Source organism: Dermacentor variabilis, chromosome 3, assembly GCF_050947875.1.
Source record: "Dermacentor variabilis isolate Ectoservices chromosome 3, ASM5094787v1, whole genome shotgun sequence".
NCBI classification, from domain to species: domain Eukaryota; kingdom Metazoa; phylum Arthropoda; class Arachnida; order Ixodida; family Ixodidae; genus Dermacentor; species Dermacentor variabilis.
Window position 1 is genome coordinate 200,539,330 of NC_134570.1, and position 16,688 is coordinate 200,556,017.

A 16,688-nucleotide genomic window follows, 5' to 3' on the forward strand; every position below is an offset into this window, starting at 1 on the left:
AGCCGGTCGGCTTGACAAAATACTGCACTACATTGTGAGATCAATGAAATCAGTGGGAATTCCGAAATACAATGCTGTTTCACATATGACAAATTATCCTATGATTTGATATTATACATTGATTACATCATTCTAATTCACGGAGACAATGATGTCGATAATCATTCAGATTGCACTTGCTCAAGATAATAGAAAGGTACAATTGTAAGCAAAAGAGGCTGGACAAGAAAGCATCATTTTCATTTGTTTTCTTAAATTGAAAACGTGTTCTGCAATCATTTATGCAGTTGATCATTAAAGGATAAGTGTTACAGAGTGAATCTATTTGATTGTCTATGATCTGAGTACCATAATTTGTGCGTGACTTCAACCAAACCATCGATACAGTGCGCAAGTTATAGGCAAGGTTCCTGTTTAAGTACTTAGTGCAGAAGGATGTAAAATCATGCTTAATGTTATGAAAAATAAGCACAGCCAATGAGAAACTGTAAAGTTGAAAGTATGGCAGTACTTTAACTGCGTCGTACAGGGATTCTTTGGTAATAAGTGCGGAACGGAATACCGTCTTCAACGCTCTGAACTGAAGCGAAAAAAGGCGGTCTGAATCCGATTTGTTACATGTACCCCAAACTAGCTGACAGTACATGAAATAGGAGTGAAGTATGGAAAAATAAATCTGCTTTCTCAATCGCAGAGGTAAAAGATATTTGACGCGTTGCAACAAACCGATAGACCTACGTGCTTTCAAACGCACCTGATCCACGTGATCTGTCCATGTTAAGTCATATTTGAAACAGACGCCCAGGAAGCGGCAAGAATTTGTTGGCAATAGATTGGTATTATAGATTTGTAGTTGGGCGTGATGATTCAAGGGCTTGTTTTTGGGGCGGAAAATAATATATTGTGTTTTCTTTATATTTAAGTCAAGTTCATTGTTATTTAACCAGATCTGTAGCTGACTCAGCCATTGATTTGCATGTTCTTCAATTGAGGCTAGATTTGGACCAGAAAAGAAGACATTAGTGTCATCCGCGTAAAGGATAATATCAGGTGTCAAGGGGATGTTAACGAGGTCATTGATGTATAAAATAAATAACAAAGGCCCAAGAATAGATCCTTGCGGCACACCGTACTTAATTATTCCTATATCTGACAAAAATTGATTCATACTAGTGTATTGTTTTCTTCCTTTGAGGTAACTGTCTATCAGCTCATGTGCTATTCCTCTGATACCATACTTTCCTAGTTTTTCCATCAGAATTTCATGTTTAATGGAATCAAAGGCTTTTCGGAAGTCAAGAAAAATGCCCAGTGTATATAGTTTCTGTTCAAAGTTTTCCAAAATACGGTCCTTTATGAATAGCAGTGCTGTCTCCGTTGATTTTCCAGCCTGAGATCCATATTGTTGTTTACATATTATATTATGAGCATTTAAAAATTTGTTTAACCTCGTGTATTTTATGCGATCGGGGATCTTAGAAAATAGCGGCAAAACAGAAATAGGTCTGTAATTATTTAGATACTTTTTTCCTCCTCCTTTGAATATTAAGGTCACGCGTGCAACTTTCGTGTCATCAGGGAATATACCGGTCTCTAATATGAGATTACAATTATATACTAGAGGACCCACAAGTAATGGAAGTACGGCCTTGCTGGGGGTGCGCTAATATCGTCATTTCCTGGCGAGCATCCATCCTTCATTGCCTTTACAACGAAATTAAACTTAGAAATTATACTTATAAATTAAACTGAGGAACGAAATTAAACTTAGAAAACTTAAAATACTTCGCAGTATCTGCAGTAAACGCTGTGTATTATTACTGATATCATAATATCTTTCTAAATTATGCACTTCAATAAAGGAAAAATTCGCAGTGTAAACATCGATTTCTTCATGGTAACTGTAGCTTACCGAATGACCCTTCCATCTCCCGCTGCTGCCTTGTTTATTGTTTTCCTGCAGTGCTGGCGTTTAGAACAAAAAAAAATAGCTTATGAAACTGGCCGGTGCATTCTTTCCTAATAAACGGTGCTACACTTTCCCCTGGCTATATGCAAGTAATTTGTCATGTGTATATCAAATAGCGTCGCATAATATTTTTTCGTAATGACCAGGCTTGCTGTGGTCAAAGAAACGCAGCAAATGAAGCAGCGTACATTTTGCGCTTATTCTAAGCAGCAACGCTGAAAAGAGTTCTTCAAAAATTATGCACGGTTATTGCGCGTGCTCACGGCCAGCAGCGCGAAACAACTTTAGTAGAAATTAACGTGTTAAGCGGTGTGCTAATTTCTTTATAATATACATTAACACCTGTATCACTTATATTGTATGCATTAAGTACAATATATGTTTATATAATTGTGCGTATTAACGTGTTAATATCTAAAGACTGCGCCCTGAGGGCGCGCGGCGCGTTGTCATTTGCGGACAGAAAAAAAAAGAAAAAAGAAAAGCTGCGACGGCCCCGTAGTTTTCACGCGCTGTTCCGCGGGCTGGCCACGGGCCACATCGCCCATCCAATCACTACGTCCAGATGCGCATGCGCGACGTCTGTCGAGCTCTCCTCTCCGGCTCGCCGGAGCCACCTCATAGGCCACCTTATCGCCGGCGCGGTTTGCGTTATGACACGCAGTACAGTGGGGCTACAATTACTACCAACGTTCTTAGGCATACTTCAGCTTCACAGCTCCGCTCGGGAGATGGCCAAAGTGGTGGTCACGCGAACTAGCGGCGCTGCTATGGCGTCTTTCGTCACTTTTTGTTTCGTTCCTGATAGAAGTTTCTCCATATCTGGTAGATTTCTGGTTTTTATTTTAAGAAGTAGTTATTTCACAGTTCTCAATTTTGAGCCTCTTTGTGAAAATTTGTCATATCTGAGCTAGGTATTGTAAATGCGTTTTTGGTAATGAACTTGAAACTTGACTTCTGTTTTCACTTCAGGTTTCATGTTGGTTGCGCTGCATCGTCTGCCGTTATCCTTCTGCGTTTTGTAGGTGTTGTGTGATGTGTCGTGATTTGCTCTCTTGAAAAGTTTCTTGAAGAAGCCTTTCGGCGTCTCATGACAGCAAGAAGTTTTGCCCCCGGATGCACCAGCGGCCTGAGACACGATGCCCCTAGTCACCATTTTTTCGCACCGCCGCAAGACGCTGGAGAGTTTAACAGTTTGGAACTCATGCTACACCAAAAAGACAAGCGCCTCACAAACAAATCAAAAGTGTGCGAACGCCACTTTGAGGACGACGACATTTTGAAATACTACAAGCATGTTGTGGGTAACAAAGAAATATTGATACCACGCGGGAAATGGATGCTTGTTCCCGGCCCACTTCCTCGGCTCTTTCCTGGGCTGCCTGAGCACATCTCAAAGCAAAAAAAAGTAAATAAATTTGAAGCGAAAGCGACGTCCGCCGAAAGAACGAGCCAAGTGCCGGCAAGTACATCGGGCGAAGCTTGTAGTGACAGCGCTTCAACTCCAAGCCTGCTGTTGGGCTTGGAAGAAGGAACTTCGGAGATATGCGCTAACACTTTGCGGTCAACAAGCTCACGAACGTGACACTGCCTTCTGCGCTCTGGAAGTTCGAAATTGTTTAGGACGACGCAACAGAGAAGCGATGTGGAGTATTTTATATGAGGCAACTGGTAGACGGGCATCTGCGAGTAATGAAAACTGTTGTGCTTGAAGAGGATGGTACTTGCTGCATAAACGGCTACAGCGAAATTCACAAGAGGCTATTTCGAGCTGCGACTAGCATTGCAAATGTGGAAAGAATCCTGAGAGAAGCAGACAGCTTGAACATATGTGCGGGCGTGAAAGCAGGCCAGCGTGACACGGCGACATCAGATAATATGCACCACAAGCAGTGCAATGTACTTACAAAGCAACTATAGTCTGCACGCGTTGTCTCTGTCTACAGGGGAAACTTCGACTGAGTATTAAGGCTTCGAGCACAACGCTCAAGCGATATCAGAAACTACGCAATGTGAAGAGGCTGCTTAGGGCGGCTGCTGCGCATCAAAAGCAAAAGAAGGAAATTTTGGCTCTGAAGAAAAGGCTTTCTAAAATGCCCGATAACAGAATCGAGGAAGCGTTGGCCGAACTTCAGCCTTTACAGCTACTTGCATTTATGACATCGTTTAAACAGTTGAAAGCAAAGTCTCCGTGTGGCGCGGTACAATGCAGATTGGCTTCTGAATTGTTCAATGCTGAGGATAGCGAGCCCTCGAGCATATAAGCTTCTATCTGACATGAACATGCTGCCCTTGCCCTCCCTGAGCCGTCTCACACAAATTCTGAAAGGAATACCATATGCAAGTATGGGTTCAATCCTCTCTGTATGGAAGCTATTGGGAAACAGCTGGGCAACAGAGCAGATGGGAAGAAATTCGGCACACTGATATTGGATGAACTTAAGTTACGCCAGGCGCACAATTTCAACAAGTCAACCTTCAAAATTGATGGTTTTGTGGAATACGGTGGTATTTCAAATGAAGGAACTGACAAACTTGCAGATCATGCGCTCGTGCTGATGTTCGTAGCACTTCTGGAGAGCTGGCTGCAACCGATTGCCACCTTTGCCAAGAAAGTTGCTGCGCCTGGCAAGATTTTAGTAGAGCTGGTGTTGCAAGCAGTAATGCGATTGCATAAACATAGTGCTATGGTGATCGCCGTAGTCAGTGACGGAGCTGGGAACAATCGCTCGATGTGGCAGCAGATGGCAATCAGCGGCAGCGTAACTTCACTTTCTCACAAGATTCCACATCCATGCCTGCCTGAGCGCATGTACCTTTATTTCCTGTGAGATGTGCCACATGCCCTAAAGAGTGTACGAAACCATTTGCTCAAGCACAAATATGGACAGGTGAGCTAACGCAATTTATTTCGTATATAACCTGTGCTGATTGGCGTCGATAACTCGCTGAAAGAGCAGGTGCAAACAACCAGAAAGAGGGCAAAATTGCTTTGACTTTTTTGTGTACAAAGTAAATAAAAAGCGCCATTGTGTTTGTTGTTTGTTTTGTTCGTCAAAAAGAAAATGAATTAATTAAGCTTTGACCTAAATATGTTCACAGTATTTAACTTCGTCCTTGTCACTGCTCAGAGATCACTTCCAACTCATTTGCACGTCCCATAATATCCGCGGACAGCTATAAAAATGCCTGTGTCAATTAAATTTATTATGCGAAGGAGCGTTGACGGGGGTGGATCAAGTCACCACAGCGTTGTCTCAAGCGGCTGCTGGGCGTGTGGTGTTAATGTCCGTACGTCTGCACAGGCGCTCGACGTCTTTAATTACGACACATCTTAAGAATAAGCAGCAAAAAATAAAGCCCCCGATGAAGGGAGCACCGTGGCGCTATTATAGGGAAAGAGTTGGTTTAAAAGCGGAATCGCAGCGCACGACCGCTCATTTGCGGTGTAGTTGCAGCCTCTAAAGACTAGCTAGACATGTGATTCAAGGGTCCTTGGCCTAAAATATTGTGCGGGCAGCCAAAACACAGTCGTCAAAGAGCGAACGGCACAGGCCAGTTGGGGAAAACGACCCACCGCAGATATGACATCGCAGGAGTAGACGATGCGCGCTGCGCGAGAGGTACGTCAGTGCAGCGCCGATAGTGCACAGACACCGTGAAGCACCCGTTACTTACGCGCGTCAGGTTTGTCACAAAACTCAGACTGCGTATCTAAACTACATTTACCGACGGATAAGGGCCTACAGGCCAGTGGGTGCAAATGACGCGTCGCAGCAAGAGCAGACGACGCGCGGCGCATGACGAAAGACGCGACTGCAACGCCGGTAGTTTCAGTGACACAGGGGTCGTTGTTGCGAGTGCGACGGGTTCCGGCGCACTGTGGAGCCTGTAAGCCACGAAAGAGTGCCACTTGGGTGGTGTATATTATGTGGACATTCACCAGAGCCTAAAATATGTTAAAATATTTTTATGCCTTTGTGTTTAGCAATGAAACCTTGCCAGGCCTTCAGCAGTGGATGGTTTATTTTGCTTTGTAAAGAGGCTCCTCTCCAATTTTTTAGTTAAGCACCTGTCCTGAATGATAAGCAAGCCTTCTGATCGATTTTGGTCTGTGGGGTCATAATTGGGTCAGTTGAGCATTGCAAACGAAAAAAACGCCTCGAAACAGCAATATATAGAAAGGAGCAAGGTATCTAGGACATGTGGGATCTCTTTCTTCACTTTCATTCTTGTTCTTTCTTTTTTAGTTTTTCTGTGTGCTCAAGTACAACAGAACCAGTACATATTTATAATATAAAAGAGATTACCTAATTGTAACTACAATTATATTTCTTTTTTTTGTGCACCATCAGTTACTGCATCATATGCGATGCACCCAGGAACAAGCGAAGGTATGCTGTTTCTTATTAGAATGACTCTTTTGGGTCGTTTGGAGAAGGCTTTATGGTCATTTGTTTAGCATATTCTTCTACTAGGTTGGCTCAGTGTGGCCATACTAAAATTTTTTTATAGCATGCATTGAAGCTGATGCTGCAAAAGCGAAAAACATGCAGTGGTGCACACGTCATGTTTGATTCTCTGATTTACTACTCCGCTAAGAGTATTACCCCCCCAAAATTAAAACCCCTATAAGCGTTTCAAGCAAATGTTGTGTTTCGAGCAAATGTCTTAGCAACTCATTGCTGACAGTAGAGCACCTGATGTTGACGGACATGCTACTATAATTACGGGAAAATCCAATGCTTTGTGTAGTGAAGGTTATTATTTGGCCTGTTACTGAAATGACAAGTACAGTAAACCTTTGTCACTGTGTACTTGCTAAGCCATTTCTGGGATGGAAAAGTCGAAAAAGGTTGACGTGGGCGAGTACAGGCATGATACTTGTAAACAATGGCGCATAAAAATGGGGATGAAAAGGGTCGACGTGCAACAGCATGGTGCCAAATTTCCGACTAGAATCTGGTAGTACTGAAATGGGAAGTTCCAAGTCCCACGTGGTGTACGTGTTCCCTTTTCATCCCCATTTCTTTGCGCCGTTGTTAAGCACAAGATGAAAAAATAAGCACTCTCGCACCCCTAAACAAGCACCCCCACCACATTCTTCTTTAGGTGTTCTAGTGTTATAATCGGTTATGCCTATTAGTGCTTTGTGAGCAGTCTTGCCTTGTGATGTATGGTTTAGTGAGGTTTCATAGATATATCATTTACTGCATTCTTAGCAGCCGACTTACAAATCCTGCAGTCTTCTTACGAAGCAAACTCACAACTGTAATCTACTTTGAAATTTTCGTAAAAACCGAAAATGAAAGTACTTGGAAATGCTGTAGAGTTCTTCCTTAAAGAGCTGTAAACTGTGTACCTTACTTTATTGTGTACTACCAAAAACCACAATGCACACATCGGTCCACTGAGAGATAAGTTACTCACTATAGAAATGATCTTTCTTTCGCAACAGGACCTGGAGACCTCACGTTCTTGGAAGCCAGTAAATTGAAAGCACTCGCAATTATTTTTATTTCCAATGTTTGCCTGAAAAACTTTTCCGTAGGCAGATGTATCAATGTATTTCATTGTGTAAAATAACACTGTGCTGACTGACAGACTGCAAAATATTACCGGATTAATTTTATATTTTAGCACTTGAAGCCTAAGTGAAAGGCTCTGTGTTTAGTATTTTGATTTTATGCAAGGACAGGTGTTGTTTAAAGCTGAAAATTGCTGCAGTTTGAATGTGCGGTTAAATTTATACATAAAGTTAGTATAGACCTAAAAAACTGGCAATAGCATGCAGTGTTAGAACAATTTTGTTGGCACTTTTCGTAAGTGTAAAGACCTAATGTGCAAACTTTAAAGGGACACTGAATTAAGTTGTAAACATTGCCTAAAACATTACTGGAGCCCAGAATGCATAGGCTGTGTTCTTAGTTTTTCATTCAATTAATATGCATATCTTTAAGTAAAACAGGGCTTGAAAGTACCAAAGTACCGTTTCCTTGCACCTCCCTCCCCTCCGCTTTTCGGACGTCGGCTATGACTTCCACCGGATGCTAAAGTTCGCCGGAATACATTTAGCAGATTTATATTATCTTCAAATGGCACAACCAATGCGTGAGCAAATGAAAAGCCGATATTGCATGTATTGTGGGAGGATATTTGAATTTTGATGGTTGAGATAGTATGAAACCACACTGCAAACCAGTGTAACTTTGTTGCGGTACTTGGTGCAGGGGCTGTGAACTGCACATGTTTGCTCTTTCCGTGCATTGCAGCCAGCTAATGCTGTAGATATCCTCTAAATGTCCATTATATTGTGCAATGCATCCAGCCACATATAAACCTTCAACAAATTCATCTCAGGGCCCTTAAAGGCAGGACATAGCTTTTATTATGCATTTTTTTATCTTCCGCTGAAAAGTGGAGTATTGTTTAGAGAGATTTATAATCACAAAACGGTGCAAGTGTGCAGGAAACGTTGCAGAATATCGTAAATCACGAAACAATATTCAGAGCATTGCCTATTAGAATTTTAAATGACCAAGTTGTTTGCATTAAGGAGAGCTCATTTATTCAATGTAAATGTGGGCAAATGGCAGCTTTGGTGGGCACTTTGGATTATGAAGGAAAATGTTTATGGATTATAAACATAATATGGATAATACTTTTTAGAATACACTTTACTTATACATGGGAAAATAAGCATTAACGGAAGTACGATGTGAAGTTTTTGGCAAGAAATGCCTTAGTGCCACACCGCAACAGGCTTGCTGAACTGTTTTAGGTATGCGCAGAAAAAGCTTGAAATCTGTCAAGTTATCATGATCGTCGCTATTGTTCAGAACATAACGTAGCGCATCTGGGATGTGTTGCAGTTGCTCCTCCCCTGGCGAGAGGAGAAATGGTGGCTGCGAAAGCACAGCCAACGGCAGCGGTGGAGCTAGAGCCCCAGGCTTCAGCTGAAGTCTCAGCCCCAACACCATCCCCTTCAATTTCATCCAATCTGTAGCACACCGCGATGGTGACAGACTCATATTTAACTTCACCCGACGTGATAAGGGATCTCTTGCCTTCTGCTTTGGCGCCAGCACCTCGAATGTCCCAGCCTCAACTTCATGTGTTAGCTCCATCCCCTGCAAACCTGCCGGTAGAGTTTACTCATATGTGCCAGCGCTGTAGATTTTCAACTAAGTACTTTAGCCGCTTTGCCAACCATATGAGTGAGGCTCACTCTGGAATTAAGCGGTACACCTGTTTCACCTGCACTGTAACATTTGGTGCTCTTGCACGATACAAGAAGCACTGGGATGAGAACCACGCAGTCTCTTTAAGAACTGCTGGGATACCCGTGGTGAGGGCTGGTTGTGCACCATTAAGCCCAGAGTATCTTAGTGTTGACCTTGAGTATGAGTGCCAGACCCTTCATTAAGCGATGAAGCACGACTTTCAGACTTGTGCCGTATCCTAGAAGGGAAGCACAGGTGTACGAAAACTGTTGTTGATGCTGTTGTTCAAGGTGTGTCAGAGATGTTTCGTGCAAAAGATTTTTATTTAGATATTTCACAGCTGAAAAATGACAAGGGGAGAAAGCTTTTGTATGGGCATAACAACATTTATGTGAGGCCTTGTGAGAAAATACTTCCGAATGTCTCTAAAGCTTATTACATGCCACTGAGGCAACTTTTGGCAAGCCTCCTGAGGCACCCAGGGACAGCCCAATACCTCTTACGTCGAATCTCCTCATCTGGCGATGGCTGCCTCAGAGATTTTAATGATGGTGTGAGATTTCGCAGTCATGCACTGCTCAAAAAGCAAAGGAATGCTCACGGACTACTAGTCTACTGTGATGATGTGGAGATGGCTAATCTATTGGGAATGAAGCGACGGGCCTGTGCAAAACTGACGATCTTCTATATCATGTTTGCAAATTTTCCACCTTCCAAGCGTTCACAAATGAACTCAATTTTCTTTCTTGCAGTAGGCCAGTCAAACGATCTTAAAACCACTGAGCCTAAAACAGAATTGCTGCAGGACTTTCCTTCAACAGTAAATAAACTTGCAGCTAAAGGTATTGTCTTCACAGTACAAGGAACAGAAACGAAGCTTTATGGACAGGTTCTTGCCTTTCTTGGGGACAGTCTTGCCTGTCATAACATTGCTGGGTTCAAGGAGTCATTTGCACCAAATGTCAGGTATGCGTGCCGACGTTGCAGTGCTCGTACTTGTGATTTTTCTAAATATTCCAGGAAAAAAGAATGTCCTTTGAGGACGGATGATGAGATCAGCAGGCAAGTGGCGCAGTTGATGAGTACAACTAATGTGACTGAGCGGATTGAGCTATCAGGTGCCTGCGGCATCAATGGCCCATCCGTATTGAACCTTTTCACAGGTTTTTCATAAACTGTGGACCTGCTATTCGATCCAATGCATGTGCTCCTCGCAGGCATTATTTCAAGAGAAATAAGCATGTTTTTGCATTACCAGATACAAAAGCGGCGCAGTTTTACTAGGAGAGAACTTGATGATGCAATAGCTCACTTTAAGTTTGAGAAGGCAATCAGCTCCAGCGAATACCCAAGGCTGTTTGATGTTTTCCTCACATTAGTGTCATCAGCGAGTGCAACGGCAATCCTCATGCTGCACCTACCTTTATTGATAGAGGGGATTGTCGCCACCAATAACTTGGGCCCAACATTTGAGTGCTACATCATAGTGTGTAAAATTGCCCAGCTAATGCTATCGCCAGTAGTGAGTGCTGCAGCAGTTGAACTTGAGTCAGAGGTTGTTAAACACCAGAAGCTGTACCTTGCCTGCTATGGTGATGTTGGTTTCACATCAAAGTTTCACATGCTGCTCCACTTAGTTGAACAGATAAGACAGCAGGCCCTGGCCACCATCATTGGACTATGAGGTTTCAAGGCAAAAAAGCCCTGCCAAAATAAAAAAAAACTTTTTAACTTCAAAAATGTTCCGTTCTCAGTGAGCGAGTTTTACCAACTCAACCTGTCGCATGTTATGTGGCACGGGAATGGTGAGGCAAGGAGTGGTTTCTTAGATCGAGATGCTGGAACTATTAGTGATGGGCCGTTTTTGCTGACGCGAACCTTTGTTAAAGCAGGCCTCCCGGCTTCTCTGGTTGGATTTGTGGGCAGCTCGTTGGAGTCTGTCCTCTGCGAAAACGTTGAAGTGGCACTGCACAGTGTGTTGATGACTGGGACCTCGTCTGGGGGCATTGGATTTCCTAAAGTCATCACAATTGTTCGTGTCTCAAGCCAAGATTTCTTTCTGTGCAAGGTGTTAATACTGCGGCTGTATGATCCTGGCATTAACTGCTTTGTTTTAAGGGAGACTGGGCATGAGACAGTTGTCACAAAGGAGAGATTTCTTCTCCCATGGCCTCTGTTTTTGCATGCAGGTATCAATTTCGCCCGCTGTTTGTTTCGCTACTACACCCAGCTGCCACATTGAGAACGTTATATACAATGTAATAACCTTTTCTGTCATTTGTTAGGATATGCTCAGACCTTAATGATGTAATGCCAAAGCAAAAACATGCTTCAGTCGTTTTTTTTGCTCTCTTCAATAAAACTAATTTTGATTACTTGAATAAGTATAATTTCTTTTCCACCTATCTAGCAAAAAATCTATTCTAGGCCTAACATACATCCTTGCTCTATTATCTTCAAGTCCCACAAGACTATACCATTCACACAACTTCACCCCTATCATTGCCCGTACTAACAATTTTAAATACTCTTTTTTTCCTCGGACGATAACAGATTGGAACGCACCATATTTTTTATTCTGGAAGCATACTAAAATTTATTAAAAATTATTGTGAACTGTGATTCTGATCTTGTGCTTTACTATATTATATACCTGTCTGTTGTTTTGCCTTGCCTGTATTACTATAACTGCCCCAATCCTGCTTGGCCCATTTCTTGGTCTGCAACATTTTCTAAGTAAACAAATCAGTTTCAGGTTTTGTTGTGCTTTATGTGCGAATAAAAGCATAAATGATTCTTTGGTTCTTCTTGTATAGGCCAGAGGGCAAACACTGACTTACAAGCAATGGAACAAAGAATGCATACCGCAGTTTTCCTCGTATTTGAACCCATTCTTGAATGGACATGATTTACCTCTCAAAACAAGGCAGCACATGAAAGCCCAATTAAGAGACGAAATTATTACATACTTGAAGTAAGTACGCACTATCAGCTTTGAAGCTTTGATTGCCTTTGTTTTGGTATTGTTGCATTACAAATCAGTTGTAAAACTACTTTTCAGTGAAAACAACTTGATCAACAGTCCAAATACAGCAGTCAGAAGGTGGCAGTATGAAGCTTTTGGTAGCAGTCCGCGCACACTTTCCCGGAAATGCTGTTTGAGGGAAGAGGCCCTGGCAAAAAAAAAAACACAGATCTTAATTTTGGTTGGGTAACCTAGTTATTTGCTATGTAGTTTCTTATGTTAGATGTATAATAGCATATTTATAACCATTCGATATTGAGCACTCGATTCCCGCATAATCTGGAGAGGCCACTACTATGTGAGGTGTATATTTCCATGTATTCCAACGTTGACTCGTTATTTCAGAAAGCATTCATGCGATCTGTGAGTGCAACGAGGAAAACGCGGCTGCTTCGGATGAAAAAAGTGTCTGAGAAGCCTGCAGAAAGTGACCATGCTTCCAGCAACCCAATCCCTTGTCCTGATGCGCTACTTGAACTGAAGGTGAGAATTTCATTTTTCAAAGGCCTTGTTCAAACATTGCCTGACAACAGCTAGTTACCTCTATGTTGAAAGTGCTAGCTGACAATATTACACTTATAGGCAGCCACCTACTACTTCTTGCATTAGTAAGCCTTTTCTCAGCAGGCAAAGTAAGGTATCTTGTGGAACTACTAGATGTTAACAGGCATTGAGAGTTGTCCTGGATGTCAGTCCAAGCATTTATGGCTATGACCGCAGCTGTGGCAGACAAGGAACGTAAGGAATGCCTGTGCTGCTACTCACTTTGGAAGCTGCACTTGCGTAAAACAATGTGAGGTTCTCGAATGAAAATGCTTTATTGGCTCACTGCCTTTACTACCTGTGTTGTGCTCCGGCATCATTTCCTTAGGCTCTAGCTTCCAGACAGGAGGACTTTGCAATTATTTTGTTGACGAGCTGCTTGCCATCTCTTCAACTATGCTATCAATTTTAATTTATGTGCATACATGTTCTGCGATCAGGTGGAATGCATTTAGCCATTTTAAGTGCTAACGTCAGGCGTTTTTTCATGGATGTTACTATGTGTGGTTTGTCAGAAGCACAAAAACGTAGCCTGTTTTATAATGTATGATTTGCTGATGTGTACTGTTCTTTATTTATCTGCTTTGCTTTTGTGCCTAGGCAATTGAGGACATGGTCACAGACCCCTTTTGTATGGACCTTCGGCGAATGAAAATGCTATTGGCCGCAGCTGCAGAGGCCCGCAGCTCCAATGCACCGGATGATTTGCCGTAACACTTTTTCAATCCTGACGTGGTAAGATCACTCATGATTTTTTCAAATCTTGTGGGTCTGCTCTGTAAGGTTAAGAGTGCTTTATTTTGTAAGCTGTGATTTATGTTTAGTCGGCTGTGCTGTCTGTAGCACTTGATAAATGGTAAAACGTGAGTGGTCATATACGCAGACTGGCTTGCATTTTATAACCTTTAACACCGTGAAAAGTCATTGCTATAACAAAGAATGTTCAAAAATCTCATCTAAATCAAAATGAATATAGAATCAACTCCGCTGCTTGAGTGTTGCGAAAGTGACATTTTCTCTCATCATATCGTTCAGCAGAATTAAAGTATTTGAAGCTATCCTAGGGCCTGTTTTTTTTTTCAGTGGGCCATAAATTATCAGTGAATGTGCATTTCTTTTCTTTCAGCTTGCCTTTGAAGCAGAAATCAGGTTTAGAGACACAGTGGAGGCTATGGAGGCCAAGCGAAGCAAAATGCGAGAGGTTTTAGACCGGGAAAGTCTCATTGGACTTGAAGAATTTGTTCGACCCAAGAAGGCTGATGCTGCAGTTTTTGCTACGGTGACACGGCACTTTCTGATCTCTTGAATGGAAAGGGACTGATAAAAAACAAACATCTGGGCTGTAGTTCCGTACACAAAATACATAAAAAAATATGGAAAGGTGCAATTTGAATCACTTTTTAAATCATGTTTTACCTGTAAGTTATGCTAAGCATCGTAACAGCACTGGAAAGCACATAATAGAGTAAAGAGGATATTTAATTGTAGTGGAAAGTTGCATGAAGTATGAAGTGCCCAAACATTAATATATTGTTTGGTTGATAACTAAAACTCCCTCAAGGCTGGAAAAGTCGATTGATGTTGAGGTCATTCAACCATAAAAGTGTAATGCTTTTTTTCAGAAATAAAGCAGAAATTCCATTCAAACTAAGCAATCGTCGATACAGCATACTGATAGAATTTTTGAGCACAATGGCACCTTTTGCAGGCTTGAAAAAAAGGAAACCAAGAAATCGGTGAAATAAATTACCATATTTACTCGCATAATGATCGCACTTCCTTGTCAGAAAAATTGATGCAAAATCAGGGGTGTGATCATTACGCGGGTTAAATTTCCTGCGAAAAGAAAACAAATTGTTTTCGTTGCGAGTTTGTTGCGGCATACCAAAACAAAAATGGCGGCCGGCGGAGGAAGCCGAACACGCCGAACGCGACTTCCTTTTCTTCTCGTGAGTACATTACGTGCATTGAAACAGTTTCTTCCGTATCAGTAATGAATAATATCGTTAATGTCGTCAAGTTTGCGGCAATAACTAGCCATGTCCACTTTGAGGGGACAGAAACAGATGGGCGCGCTTAGCTGCCAGTGACATAAAAACACATGGCCGGCATCCGTCCTCACTACTATCCTAATACGGCACGTTTCCGCTAAGGGTGGGTGAATATCTTAGCTGTGTTACAAGCGTCGGCGTATGAATAGGGTACACTTTCAACGTACCAGTGTAAACGTGGCTGCTATCGTTGCCGCCCGCGATTTGTTGCTTGCCCACGAGTGCAGACGAGAAGGATCGAAAGACGCCTTTTTTGACCACAGCCATTATAGAGCCTACACATAATAAAGGCAAGTTTGGTTGCAGCTTTTTTTTTAGCCATGGAAGCGCGGAAAGTGATGAAAGTAATAAAATGAGGCATCTACTTAAGAATGTTTGGTGCGTGCAGAGCGCTTGGCTTGTCTTGAAGAAGTTCGCGTAGCATTCCACAGATGGTAAGTGTGATCATTATTAGCTAGACTTGGCACACGACATATCGTTATGGCAAGTTGGGGGTGCGATCATTACACGGGAAATAAAAGAAAATCAAATTTTGACGACGAAATTCAGGGGTGCGATTATTATGCAAGTAAATACGGTGTTAGTTTTTAAAAAAGGTATCATCACGAACACCACAATTTAAATCCATTGTGTAGTTAAAATTTGCTGCTTCGTTTTACTTCGAAGGCACAAGAACTTGCCAACAGGTCTCCACCAGGCCCATGCATTTTGAAAGACAATGGCAACTTCAAGATCGCCTGCAAGGAAAACATCGTGGCTTTACCACCTCCATCATCACCTGAGAAGGCAGTCATCCTCCTGTTGACTGTATATTTTATTTTAAACCTGTCGTACCCATACGCTTTTGGACAGTTTTTGGGATTTGTGCAGACAGTTGTTGTCAAGGGTGAGCCATTTGATGAGCTTGATGTCGTTTAAAGGGACCCTGAAACGCTTTTGACGATTTTCTACAAACGTATTGAGTCGTTAGAGTAGGTCCTTCTGATCATTAATTGACACATATAAGTGCTCCGCGTAAAGCGTGTAATTTATTATAAGGTTTTAAATATGCACATCGCTGCCGATCGCAGCGCACTGCTAGGCGGAATTTTAAGCCGCCCCTACCCATATGACCGAAATCACCCACACGACGTCAGTGAGGCGAGCTATCCGATTGGCTGACAAGGGCGCGTGATCGGTAATTTTTCCAACTTTATGGTAAACAAATGATCTTCGTAATAGTTTGAATGTTAGTTAATTTGTTTTTATCAAAAGAAAGTAACATAAAGAGAATGCACAAGAATAATTTTTCAGTACACTTAAGCACTTCCGGCACACAGCATGTGTCGTCTGCTTGTGTTACAACGTACTCCATTTTAAAGAGAGCGCCGCGGTCAGAGTCGGTCTCAGTCTTTTCGCGAGCACTATGATTCGACTTTGTTGCCTTGTGGACTGCAAACGTAGCGACTGGCAATATGTCAAGCTGCGACATCGTGTCCCTCTGCAAGGCAGCGTACGAGCGAACTGGCTGCTGCGCATCGGACTGCCGCTATCCGATCGGCGCCAGGATTTGCGCGTTTGTGGCCGTCACTTTACACCGGAAGATTACTAACGCAATAGCGTTTCCCGAGTCCGGTATTAGGGAAAACGCAAGCGCAAGGGGACAGAGTCTGGCCGCTTGACTTTGCCGTAACGGGATGAGCCATGAGATGAGCGGAAGGGCAAATGCGAATGGTCTGCACGGTGCAGCCACCTGGTGGCACAGAGCTCAACCATACACAGTAGCAGCAACGAAGTGTATTCTTCTTTGCTGCTGGTGTGTATTTTTCGCAGGAGTGTAACACGTTGTTTTTATAAATGTTTAAAATGTTTTACACTTGGTTAGAGCAATATTAGCG

General features: G+C 42.4%; 1 pseudogene; it reads left to right on the forward strand.

The window, feature by feature from the left end:
- Window positions 1-4,852: 4,852 nt before the first annotated feature.
- On the forward strand, window positions 4,853-15,729 carry LOC142574987 (uncharacterized; annotated as a pseudogene).
- Window positions 15,730-16,688: the final 959 nt, after the last annotated feature.